This window comes from Chaetodon trifascialis, chromosome 10 (genome assembly GCF_039877785.1).
Source record: "Chaetodon trifascialis isolate fChaTrf1 chromosome 10, fChaTrf1.hap1, whole genome shotgun sequence".
NCBI classification, from domain to species: Eukaryota; Metazoa; Chordata; class Actinopteri; order Chaetodontiformes; family Chaetodontidae; genus Chaetodon; species Chaetodon trifascialis.
In genome coordinates, this window is record NC_092065.1 from 8,919,708 (window position 1) to 8,931,825 (window position 12,118).

General features: G+C 42.1%; 1 protein-coding gene across 18 annotated transcripts in view; it reads right to left on the reverse strand.

Moving 5' to 3' along the window:
* The window catches only part of LOC139337128 (pleckstrin homology domain-containing family A member 5-like), an 82,477-nt gene that overhangs the window by 39,394 nt on the left and 30,965 nt on the right, over window positions 1-12,118 (reverse strand). For 2 of the 18 annotated variants that reach the window (XM_070971556.1, XM_070971557.1), the window contains exon 1: window positions 7,652-8,117. The exons of 14 other annotated variants lie outside the window; for them this stretch is intronic. The gene's annotated coding sequence lies outside the window, so the exon portion shown is untranslated. Of the gene's footprint in view, window positions 1-7,651; window positions 8,118-12,118 lie in introns of those variants that run through there. 2 more of the 18 variants (XM_070971558.1, XM_070971561.1) reach the window with 2 other exon arrangements.

The following is a 12,118-nucleotide window of genomic DNA, read 5'->3' on the forward strand; positions in this document are numbered from 1 at the left end:
AAAAAATAATGACCTAATTAAAGAAAATCCTTCACTGAATCCACTTTGGTGGGTATACGATCTCCTATATTACATCCACCACAACCCCATATGCATATACTGCCTTTACTGCAATAAACTGGAGTAATATATTGGTATGTTCCCTAGTGAGGAAGGACATGCAACCCAGCAACTATGCAAAAGGGCATCAACACATTGCACATACCACGATGCATCCTTTTAATACTGCCAAAAAATATTGTTAGATTTTCTATTAAGAATTTTTATTTTGGATGAGCACTGAAGCAGATATTTTTGTGCAATATGGAAGTCTGCCTCTCTATGCAGTTTTCAGCTGGCTTCAGCTCATTGTATTGGTTTGGCAGGCCATGTGGTTAAGTCCCAATGGCCCTAAATGATGGTACAGTAAGTATGTGCTCTCAGCACACAAGCTCACACAAGCCAGTTGTATAGTACTTGCCCAATGAAAACTGGCAAAGCAAAAACAGCCAAAGAAAACAAGTGAAGCATTTACTGTAGCTAGACAAAAGAGACCAAGACATTTTTCCCAGAAGCCTCCAGACCAAGCCAAGGCTGGGCAGCAACTAAACAGCTGATTTGCATTCAGCAGCGATGACCCTACTCAATCTAAACTAAAATATATAATAATCATGTTGCTCCGTTTCTGTTGATGTTAGTAATGTTGGGCAGGTCATTAGCCACAGGAACCTCATACTGGAACTTGGCTTTGGCCCAAAACCCCCCTGAATTAAAGACAACCCCCATTAGCAAAACCTTTTCATCAAGACTTCTACTTCTTTGGGATCACAAAACTTTTGAAATTTACATTCTGGATCACTGTATAACATGACTAATTGATATTTGCTTGATGACTCTGCCTCATTAATCATGGCTATGAATCCTGACTGGCTCTCCATGCCCACTTCCCTCCCTGAGGAGAGGACAAGCATACTGTAGGGATAAATTCCCCTGTACAAATGAATAAAACGTCACACCAGATTCATTAAAAAAAAAAAAAACTTCAATGTTTGATTTTTCCAGACATATCCAGTTTTATCTGTTAGCAAGCTACACGCAGATGACCCTGAAATAAAAAAGGATGTAAATCATACTAGCTGGATAAAAGCAGTCTATGGGTTACATCTATAAAATCAAAATGCCCTCCTGACTTTCAGAAAGTTTTTGCAGATGTGCAGACTGACACGTGTGCAAGGTCAGTGTTTTAAGAGGGGGGTGTGGGACATCAAAGAGTCCCTCTACCTATATAGACGGAAGCTATTTGAGAAGGTCCTAAACATTCCCAACATGATCCATGTGGTATGGTGGTGGACAGAGAGTCCTTAAACCTCAGTGGAAAACATGGGGGCTAAGAAGGAACATGATGGCTGTGGCTGTGTGTAGGCAAAAATAGGCAGGATGAGTAACAGCGATACACATTTTCCCATTGAGCAAAAAAATCCTTTTGGACAACCTACAAAAGAAGCCCATGGCGATCAGTGGTTGTCTGCTTTGAACTACTCTTTAAGCTATTTTGTTATGCTATTCAAATGATAGAGCAGTGAAAATTTAGCTTACAACTGTGAAAGGCCCGACAACGGAAAGAAAAGGAAGAAGGCATCCCACACTGCAGATATGTTTATTATTCAAAATCAGTTCGACTGCCTCCACATGGCACCAACAGCTGATTGCAAATATGACAGGATCAGTCTGCAAAACAGTTATTGACAGGATAAGTGGGGCAGTTGCCTTGTCTCACACAACATAAGGACCCTCAGAAAACAGTGAATGATAATGTAATCAAAGTTGATGACAGCAGCCATTGTTGGACCAGCTCAAACTCAAATCTCTTTTTGAGTAAATATGTTTTTCAAAATACCTCTGCCAACTAATCTTAGCTTACAGAACCACTTAAAATGGTCACACATGCTCTGGAGGATGTGGTCTGTGGTCACTACAGTCAAGATTAAGTTAGCATAAAATCATGGGGCTGTATGGCAAGGGGAGCATATGGTAGCATTTTTGCTTCAGTAGAGGGCAAAAACATTGTATGCTCTTCATTTGCGTTTAGGGTTTTGTCTTGTTTACAAGAAGGAGATGTTGGTTTATTGGGTGCGTGTGGGTGAGGGGTACCAGGGGGTTCCTTGCCTCTTGACCTCAGATGTACAGAAATGGGGAACTACAAGCTGTTGTAAGAGCTGACCACCCTGTAGTGAAGAGGGTTGGGTAGTTTTCTGGGATCTGGACTGTCCTGTCCACAACAATTAGCAGTGAGCTGCAGTAATGAAGAGCTTAAAGTCTGGGGGGTCAACACTCCACAGGCTTAGCTTTTATTGTTCTGGGTGGGTCTTTGATCCCTCACTCCCCTTCTACTACAGTTTAACCACAAACAACCATGAAGCTCTAACAAGGACCTTTACATTAGAGAGCAGGGAAAGGTCTTCATGAGTTTTGACAACATATCATTGGATTTTAACACTAGAGCTGGACGGCCCAGAGGCGAGACGAGGGCAAACATTTGCATTAGCGTTCCACCTTCTTCATGTAATGTGTGAAGCCAAAAACAGCCATTTGATTTTGGGGCATTTTCACAAAGAAATTGTCTTTGACATCCACCCAACAGTCTCAAGTTCACTAAAAACAAAACTATTTGGCTGTTGTAAAATATCTGTCAAAAAATCTGAGCCCAAAACCATCTCTCCCTGAACCTGTCTCTTAATTTGAAAGTAGAGTGAAGTAAAAACAGCTATGGGAAAATACTATAAAATAGAGACATGTCGTTTGTCAACCCCAAAAGAGTGATAAACTAACATCCTTACTGCCTTACCGTCTACACGCCAAATGGAAAAAGAAATACAAACACTACTTGTGGTCATATTTTCTGTCAATTTGTTCAGTGTTGTATCACTGTACAAAACTGAAGGGGATTTCCTCGTACTGTACTGTGTTAAAAAACATTTTCTCATTTCAACTTTTTTTTGCAACTTCAGCACTCTACCACTAACGCAGATGGAAAAGAACCTATAGTGTATTGCATGGGAAATGAGAGTGGAAGCAAGATTTTGACTCGTGTGTGACACCACTGTGTACTTTGTTGCACGTTAGCTGTGCTCTAAAAATGGACCGGGCATCAGCTTATATTGAAACATATGGTGCGCAGCATAGAGGAAATGGACTAGGTGTACCCTTTCCATTAAGGGACTGTTTTCTTTATTGCTGCTGTATTAGAAAAAAAACAATTCATACACAAATGCAGCATATCTTACATTACAGGATCCTGTGCCATCTGTTTTCCTCACAACAGTCACACCGCCACAAGATTCAAGCTCTGTGCTTTTTAATGTTGGGAAACCGCAAGCTAAGAAAGCCACGCCTTTCTGCCTGTGCTCTCAACTTCTATAAATACATACTACCTTACCACAGCAAATTTATCCTAATCATTTTCAACTCAAAGCCTTTCAAGTTGCTTCAAGTCCTCTACTGACTGGGCATCCTAATGTACAGAGGAGAAGAGTGCAGGTCAGAGCCATCAAGCAGTGCAGCTTCCTTCCCTAAGAACACCATCTAATGACATATACTCCATGCAGTACAGTAGATGCTTTTATCACAGGCCTCACAGCAGCTTAAGTGTGAACATTTCAGCACACATCGCTCAGTAGGATCACACCCTTATTCTAGCAATGCTGTGCTAGTTATAGTCATACCATCCTATCAAAACTAGACTGTGTGGTACACATTATAGCTCTAGCTCAATTAGCCCATTTTACACAACTGAACAAGTCATGTTTAACTCTACATTTTCAGATGTGACTATTTGGTGACTTTTTGCTCGTAATGTCTCACGTGATATCACACAGCAAAGCCAAATTTACAGAAGTTCAGCAGCACAAACCTTAGCAGTCCCTTGAACAAATCCAACTGCAAATCAACAAACAGAGCCTTTCAGTGATAATTAATCCTCCTGTTAATGCTCAGAAATCTAATCCTATTACACAGTAAGCAACTTGGACACAACTTTGGACAAGGCTAGTGAGTGCTGATTAACGCTTTCACATTAGGTGAGTACTCTGAACTAGCATTAAAAAAAAAGGAGTTTGGCTGCAGGAGAAGTCCTCAATACCACACGGACATTGACTGGAGGTATGAATAGCCCTCCTCACAAAAGCTAAGCTGAATAAGCAGAATAGGCAGTTTGTGAGTGGGCATGTGGAGGGCAGCAGGAGAAAAGACAAAAACGACAAAACAGGGGCTTTGCAGTCCCAGAGAGGCCACATGTATATCAGCACAGCAACATCAAGCCACAAAATGGCAATACCTGCACTAATGTATTATCATTAATTTATGTGGGTATATACACCTTTCAAGGAAAAATGGTGGAAACCCTGCACCACACCACAATCATTACAGAGAACACAGCCAGTAGCTGCAGCTGTGGGAGCTTTGACTTTCACCTTAGACCTTTTTACTTAACCACTGAAAACAGCTGCTCATTCGGGCAACAAATCTAATTTCTTTCACAAACAATTCAATTAGCAGCCCTCTCAAAGCAGCTGCGACTGTGTGTGCAAAGTGTGTCAAGGTGACACAGCTGAACGGGTGATTCAAGACGATTTCAGAGCCATGGAAACAAGCTGCCTTCTCGAGGAAACATAGCGCTGATTGAAAGAAGTGAAAAATTTGTATTTATGAAGAAAATTCAGGAAGTTAGTGCAGAAAAACTGCAGTGCAATATAGTCATGGAAAACCAAGCTTCATTGTGACCCTCTGACCGGAGGCCAGCATGTTACAACTGTTCCTCATCAGACAAAAGGATAAGTTCCTTAAAGGTCTATTTATGAAACAGAAATTCTAAACATTACATTAACCACACATCTAAAGTTTCTCAATCCACTTTCAGTGTCTGTAAAACTCCCCTTGTTAACCATTCAATGTTCAATTTCAGGCTTCATTAAAGACAACAGCAGGCTAGCTTTCAATGTGGCTTTCATGGCAGATAGGGTACATGGAAGAAATCCAAAGGCAGTCTCTCCAAAGTATCAAAAAACAAGATAATGATATTTGTGTTTATGTTTCCTGTAAGTGGGGCAGAAATCACTTCCATACTGTGTAAATATGTAGGTCCACTGCAGGACAAAGAGCAGATGTGTAGCACCCAAAATAGTACTCAGACTCTTCTAATCAAGGTCATCTCCTTAAAGGAATAGATGGATGAAAAGCTGGGAAGCTGCAGGCAGTTAGAAATATGACAAATGACAAATTAATACTGTTAAAGATGTGCAAAAAGGTCTAACATATTACCTTCAGCTTTGTTTCATACTATTACAGACTAAACTAGTTGTAAGAAGTGGGAAGTAACATTTGCTTTCAGGTGTTCATTCCTCTTTTTACCACATAATGTAGTAAGGAGGCAAATTAACTGAGGAGCATTTGAATTCATGCAAAAGTCAGAATGTTTCTTTACAAAATGCTACATTCATGAGCTATCACCCCACTGAAACTGAAAATGTATTAACACGCACGGTGCTGCCAGAATAATCATGAGAAACTAAGTTCAGAAAGCACATATCAGAAGACAGCAACTTACACTCACTTTCTCTGTAGCTCAGCAAAAGTACAAATATATGACAACAAATAAATTGGCTGAATATGGGAGTGGACACCTCTCTGCACTTTTACCATTTTACTGGTTTATCTCCAAGCCTGAACTCAAATGCAGCTCCGCCCTCCCCTCTCCTCGATGCCTTCTTCTCAGAGTGCTGCGGCTGGTCCAGCAGCCAATAACAGGCCATCTGTACATATCCATTACTGCTGACCTGCTCTTTAATGATAGCACTGTCTCCATATGCAATCTTTTTGAATGGCCCATCTGAATAGATTTGTTTTCATTGAATATTACATACACTTAACAGTCTATCAAATTGAACTATCTAAAAGGTCTGCAAGAGCTGTGTAATAACGTGATGTAGAATCATACAGACTGGTAAAATGTCTATATGCTAGCTTGTGAGTGCAATGATGTCTTGCAGTTAACTCAAGTGGTGGATGACGGAGCACTCCACCCCCGGGCTGAACACCACAACTAAATTCTGTCTGTAGGAAACATTGCAGAAACATCGATGATTCAAAGTCTGTAAGAAACACTCAACACCGAGGACGATGGTCACTGACTGACCTCACAGGGAAAGTGAATAAGCACTTAGTGCAGCATAGCCATCCATTCTCTCCCTGGGATAGTTTTAGTTAGACATTACAAACCAATGTGCTGCATGCAAACATCCACTTAGCAGTCAACCAATCAGACCATGACAGAAATACTTCAATGGAAACATGTAAGATCCAGATGGTCTTCAGATTTCCCATATTCTTATATAAAGACACAAAACAGTGGGCAGCTGTATAGACGATGTTTGTGCATGGTTTAAAACTAAAAACGAGAGTTCACCAAAATAAGACAACTGCCAAGAAACGCATCCCAAAACATAATGAAGAACAGGTTCGACTGCTGCTTGTGTGTTTCCAGGCATTCTGGAATAAACCACGAGATCAAAACCTAAATACAACAAAATACATGTTGCTTAGCAGATCTAGTGCTTGTGATCTAGTCTACACTTATTATTAAAGAGGACACAGCCTACAGTACGTCGCTGCAGGAAAGACAGTGGGCAATGCTATAATTATGGCTTAACTGACTGTGATTAACAGATAAAAGCTTTTAAAGATGATCCAGAACCACTGCTCAGTTCAGTACTGCCAGGAATAGAAAATACCATCTGATGCTAATGGAACGCAGTCATGGGGGACAAACAGGGGCTCTTCAGGGCTGATTATAGTGTGAAGTGATGGCCAACACTTCAGAAAAAATGGAAATGAAAATGTTGTTGTGTTGTTGTTGCGTGTATGTTGATAACTCCTAACAGTGCATCAAAATTGGCAGGACAGACATTCTGTTCTGATCAGCAATACATTTGCCTCAAAATCAGATAGCACTGAAATTCAAGAGAATAACAAGACAAAATAGAAACTGAGAAAACATCAGAAGTATTTTCCCTCCAGGGGTTTGTTTTCTCTGCTCTGTCACTTGAAACTCCTCGGTCTAAGCTTTACAGACCAGCAGAATATGAGTTTTGGGAAGTATGAAAGATAAAAATCTAATATTTGAGATTTCATACTCCCAATTTCCTTTAGGCTTTGCAAGTCCAAAGCAGAGGAGGCAAGAGGTGCTTTTTAAATCAAACGTACACATTTCTTTCATCACCTACAACGGAAAAGACCTATTATTATTGTTACTAAATGAGCAGACACCATTTATAAAAGGTCCACATTAATAATACAGCATTTATATGGCATTATGTGAACTCCAAGTATACAGAACCCTCTAACTTGATAACACAAAGGTGCCTTGGAAAAACGATGACAAAGTCCAGCGCTAAAGACGCTGTTTGCACAAAGCAGCTGAAGCCATGTGAGAAACAAAACGCATGGCATCAGCTGCTTCTATCTGCAATACAGCACGCAATCACGGCGGCTGCATCTAAACAGCTTTCTCATAGCATTAACCATGAAACAACCGAAATTATCGCGTTAAGTGCAAACCCCTCTCAACGTCCAGTCGCACATATCAAGCAGCACTGCAGGTTTTTTTTTTTTTACTCACAATGAAGCGCTTCCATAAAAACGTCCAGGCTGTGAAACAACCGCGCTGAGATCAAACGTGCAGAAAAACAAGCGACCGCTTTATCCAAACGTGAGCGTCAGATGTAACGACGTGAGAGTTTCTGGTTACTTCGAGGAAGCGTGCGTGTTGAAGTTCGCTCCGTCCGCTGCTTCGCTGCTGCACGCCAGAAGCCCTCGCGCTGACTGCCGCGCCGCGTGCGACCGTAGTAGAGACACAGTGAAACCCGAGAGGCGATGATGTCACGGTCCGGATGTAAAGCGAGCAAGGTGGCCCGTGGCGCTTTTATTATTCCCTCCCAGCACAATCACAAACCGAGCGAACAGGGACGCGCGCACACATCCACAGGCCGAGGGCTGCCACAGCGGTGAAATTAATAAACGACCAGTGTACTTTCCTCTACAGAAGCCGCGCAGGATTTATTCGCTACATGCGATTTACTAATTTCCTCCACACGTCGAAGAAATGTAAAACGGCATGGAAAAATATGAGACTCTCCATGGCAGCCGGCGGCATTATTGCAAACCCGCATGGTAGAACTGAAGTGACAGCATATCCCAGATTTAAAGTTGCTCCCTTGTTTATTTGGGACTGTATCCAGACAGGTCAATAATATGCACATAAATGATTTTGAGCTTCAGTTCCTCAGTGAGCTATGTTGTTTCTGGCATGCACCTCCCTACATGTGAATGTGGGTAGCTGCACCTCCCTCAGCTCATTCTTCAGCAAGTCCTGACAAAGGGGTTTCTGGAAAAATGAGCGATAGCTGCACAGGGCTTTAACAGGCTCACCTTGAAAGTGTTTTTGAATCATCCTGATAAAGCTTTGGTAAATCTGTTGCAAAACACTGTGGCCACCGTTCAGGGAATTGTAATACTGTATCTTAAGTTTGGTTTGCATTCCTGTCCATCCCAGTTACTGGAGCTGTCTCGCTGAAGCCTGTTAGTTTCAATGGGATGAAGTGAGAGAAAGAACTGAATATCAAGTAGGTTCAGCAGGGAGCCTACAGCTATTGGAGACATGAAAGCCCGGACAATGACCTCGACCCAAACCTAGAAGCCAAACAGCTCCTCCACTCATTAACCTGCTGAGTGTAGTCAGTGTAGCAGGAAGACACCCAGAGACAGTCCATACGCTCTTAGTGGCTTCTTTTCTGTCCCCATTTCCTCCCTTTAGAGATATTTCAACATTTCTTAAGAGCATGCTGTCGCTCTCTCAAAGTCACTGAGTTTTACCAAAAACCAAACACAAATTAAAAAGGTTGAAAACACAGTCTATAGGCATTACAGATATTAACACCACTGCTAACGTGAACTACCTTGACCAGCCCCGCTACATAAATAATGCATCATGCTTCCAGTATAAAGCCAGGGAGGGGGTTGGGGCCATTAAAACATTCAGTCCTTCAGCTATCCTTGGTCCTCCAGGGAGGGTCTCCCATGCTGGAGCAAGGAGCCAAGGGATCTGGCTACCACCTGGGGCACAGAATGGATACCAAAACCCGAGAGAAAGCACACAGAGAGAGAAAATGATATGATATGATATTTAGTGACCTGATCTGCGATGAATCCATGACCAATGAGGAGCTTGTGCACCAACACCCACAAAAAAGGTGTCAGAGGGGAAAGTCAAAGCAAGCTGTTCAGCCATCTGTGTGTGTGTGTGTGTGTGTGTGTGTGTGTGTGTGTGTGTGTGTGTGTGTGTGTGTGTGTGTGTGTGTGTGTGTGTGTGTGTGTGTGTTGCCACTGGAGAGATTTTTTTTTGTGGAGGATAAGTGAATCAATGTTTGCTGTCAGCACCTAAATCAAACAACAGTCTACTGTTCTAAAGAAAAATTATTTCCACCGTCAAGCCCTTCACATTGTTAGAAAAAACAGGACTGGGTGGTTACACACAATACTGCATTTGGTTGTGTGTAACAACTGCGTTTTATCAAAGTAGTCTCCTAGACAGTGTGTTTCTAACTGCTTGCTCATTGTCAGTCAGTCTGAGGACATCTGTGAGGCGATTAAAAGGTAAATGTCACCATCACAGCCACCGACCTCCCTGGATTACCTCGAACATACATCTTCAGGCTGGTTTCAAAATCACAGATGCTGCAAGGTGTTTCACATTTTGGTGCCTCGTGGCTAAAAACGTCTTGTCTTGCACATGTGAAATAAGACACGATCAACCCAGTAGCTGAGCTTTTGTTCTGACTGCAACTGATTATATAAATCAGGAAACATGGCAAGCTCAGGTTTAATACTGGAAAAACCCCATATCCTTACACCAGTCCATCAGGCATTCAGTGGGAGTGGGAGACCTGACTACTGTTCCAAGACTCTGTTTAAGGGGGTTGCGGCTCTACAGTAACCATACCAAGGTCAAACAAACTCTGTCTCATCTCAACCCAAAACTTAAACACACTCCATTTTATGGCCTCACACCATTAGGCTTTATGACGGAGTAAGGATAACATGGTGGGACGGCTCATATCTGCTGATGTTATCGCAGCGGTTTGGCTCCACCGCTCCCATTTAGCCGTCAAAGCTGAAGGTCTCCTGAAGTAACGATGCACTGTGTTTGAAGGTAGATACTGAGACTGTGAACAATCGCCACACCTGCACAATATAATGCACCACCCGCCTCAGTTACTGTTATGCTATGCTATGCCTCTCAACCTTTCCTTTGGGGCATTACACATATGGAGCTGACAGTAACAATGGTGACTAATTTACCGTTAAAATTTGCAGTAATTTCTGAAACACTACATCTTTGATTCCTCACAGAAGTAAACAAAAGCAGGCTTCTCATTTCTAGCCGTTGCCTAAAGTGATGAATCCCACTTTTTAAAGTGTAGTTGGCTAATCTAAACTAATGCTCATGCTTAAACTCTGAGTCAGTTGAGAAGTCCACGTCCAGCTGACGTTTCCATGGGACACATCTTTAAACAAGTAAATGGGTCTTAAATGTGTACTTGATGGCCGCGTACATGATATACCGCTGAAAGACTGAGGCTAAAGCTATGTCCCTGGAGAAGCAACACAGAGATTAGATTTAAGTTATGGTTTATTGTTCCTGTTTTCAAATAGTGTGCTTCACGTTTACAAGAGAGATGGAGTTGAGGATGTGAGTAAGTCATGAGTTTAGCAAGTGATATCTACCACAAGTCTGTGAACTTCCCTAAAACATACAAAGAGCAGGAGTGAACTGCTATGATACTCTACACTCTGATATAGTTGTGTCTTATCCTACAGTTGTATAACTCCACAAAATAAAGAGGAAAGCTAATAACGTACCCATTGCCTTTAGGCAGAAGGCTTAGTTACTACTGTATGTCGTAAGCTAGTTAGCCAGACATGCTTATATTTGCAGCTTATTAAAGGCAGTAAAGACAAAGTTTAATCCATTCCTCACACATTTGCTGTTGTGTTTTAGGTCTGTGAAAGATGGCATCCTCCAAACTCTTGAGATACCAAGTGCTGCTCTTCTAGAGCCTCATGCACATCACATCAACATGTAGAGCAATGCAAAGCCTGACGGCTGGTGCCTAGTTACAGCTGCTAAGCTGTGATTGGACAGTTGTTCTTCAGAGGAGAGGTTGAGCAAAGGTTCAGTAGCCCTGCAATATATAATACTACCTCTGAAAAGGTTAAAATGTTGAGTCGCTGCTTAGACATTATCAGGCAGGTGGTGAGTCATCTCTGTGGTATGTGTTTCAGGCCACAGGTAGTTTTGATTTTATCGTTAAGAGCATTATTTTGTGTCCCTGATATTTTGTCTACGTAAAAATAAAGTATTTCATGCACAAAGTTTGATAAATCCAAAGTGAGAATAGCAGAGGTGTATATAACATGCTGCGCTAATTGATTTCCTGCTGTGGTATTGTTTCCACCTTTTATTCCATAAGCATTCATGTTGTGCAGTACAGTAAAGGGCAACGCAGCCTATACGGTAGTCTATGGATGACGCAGAGACAAAAAAAGACACCTTTATATTGTACCAATTATCAATGAGCAATAGAGCGTTTCTTCTTAGCTACAGCTTGCTCTAGAGGCTTCATCCGGTTCTCAGCTGACAGATGCCGGGGAGAAGCTTTCAGACTCATTAACTGCCCACACAGAGTCAGAGAGAGACAGGAAGGGAGAGGGAATCGCTAAGTGTTCACATGTTCATCCACTCTCAGAGGATCCTCTTCTACCTGCCCACTCACTCTCGTCTCTGGCTCTTTCCTCTTCCACCTACACTCCCACGCTCTCTCCTTTGTCACTGATTTACAGGTTATTGCCTGCTGGTGTTCTGAACAGCTGCAGGTACGTACGGTGGCTGAAAGCAACAGTAGCCTTAGGTTGATGGTGAAGAAGACAGCCTGATTCAGAGCGTTTGCCAGCACTCTGCAGGGGCCTCTGTTCCGACTGAGCGACAGCGAAAGAATACCGCATGCATAAACAGTTCTGTTATACCAGC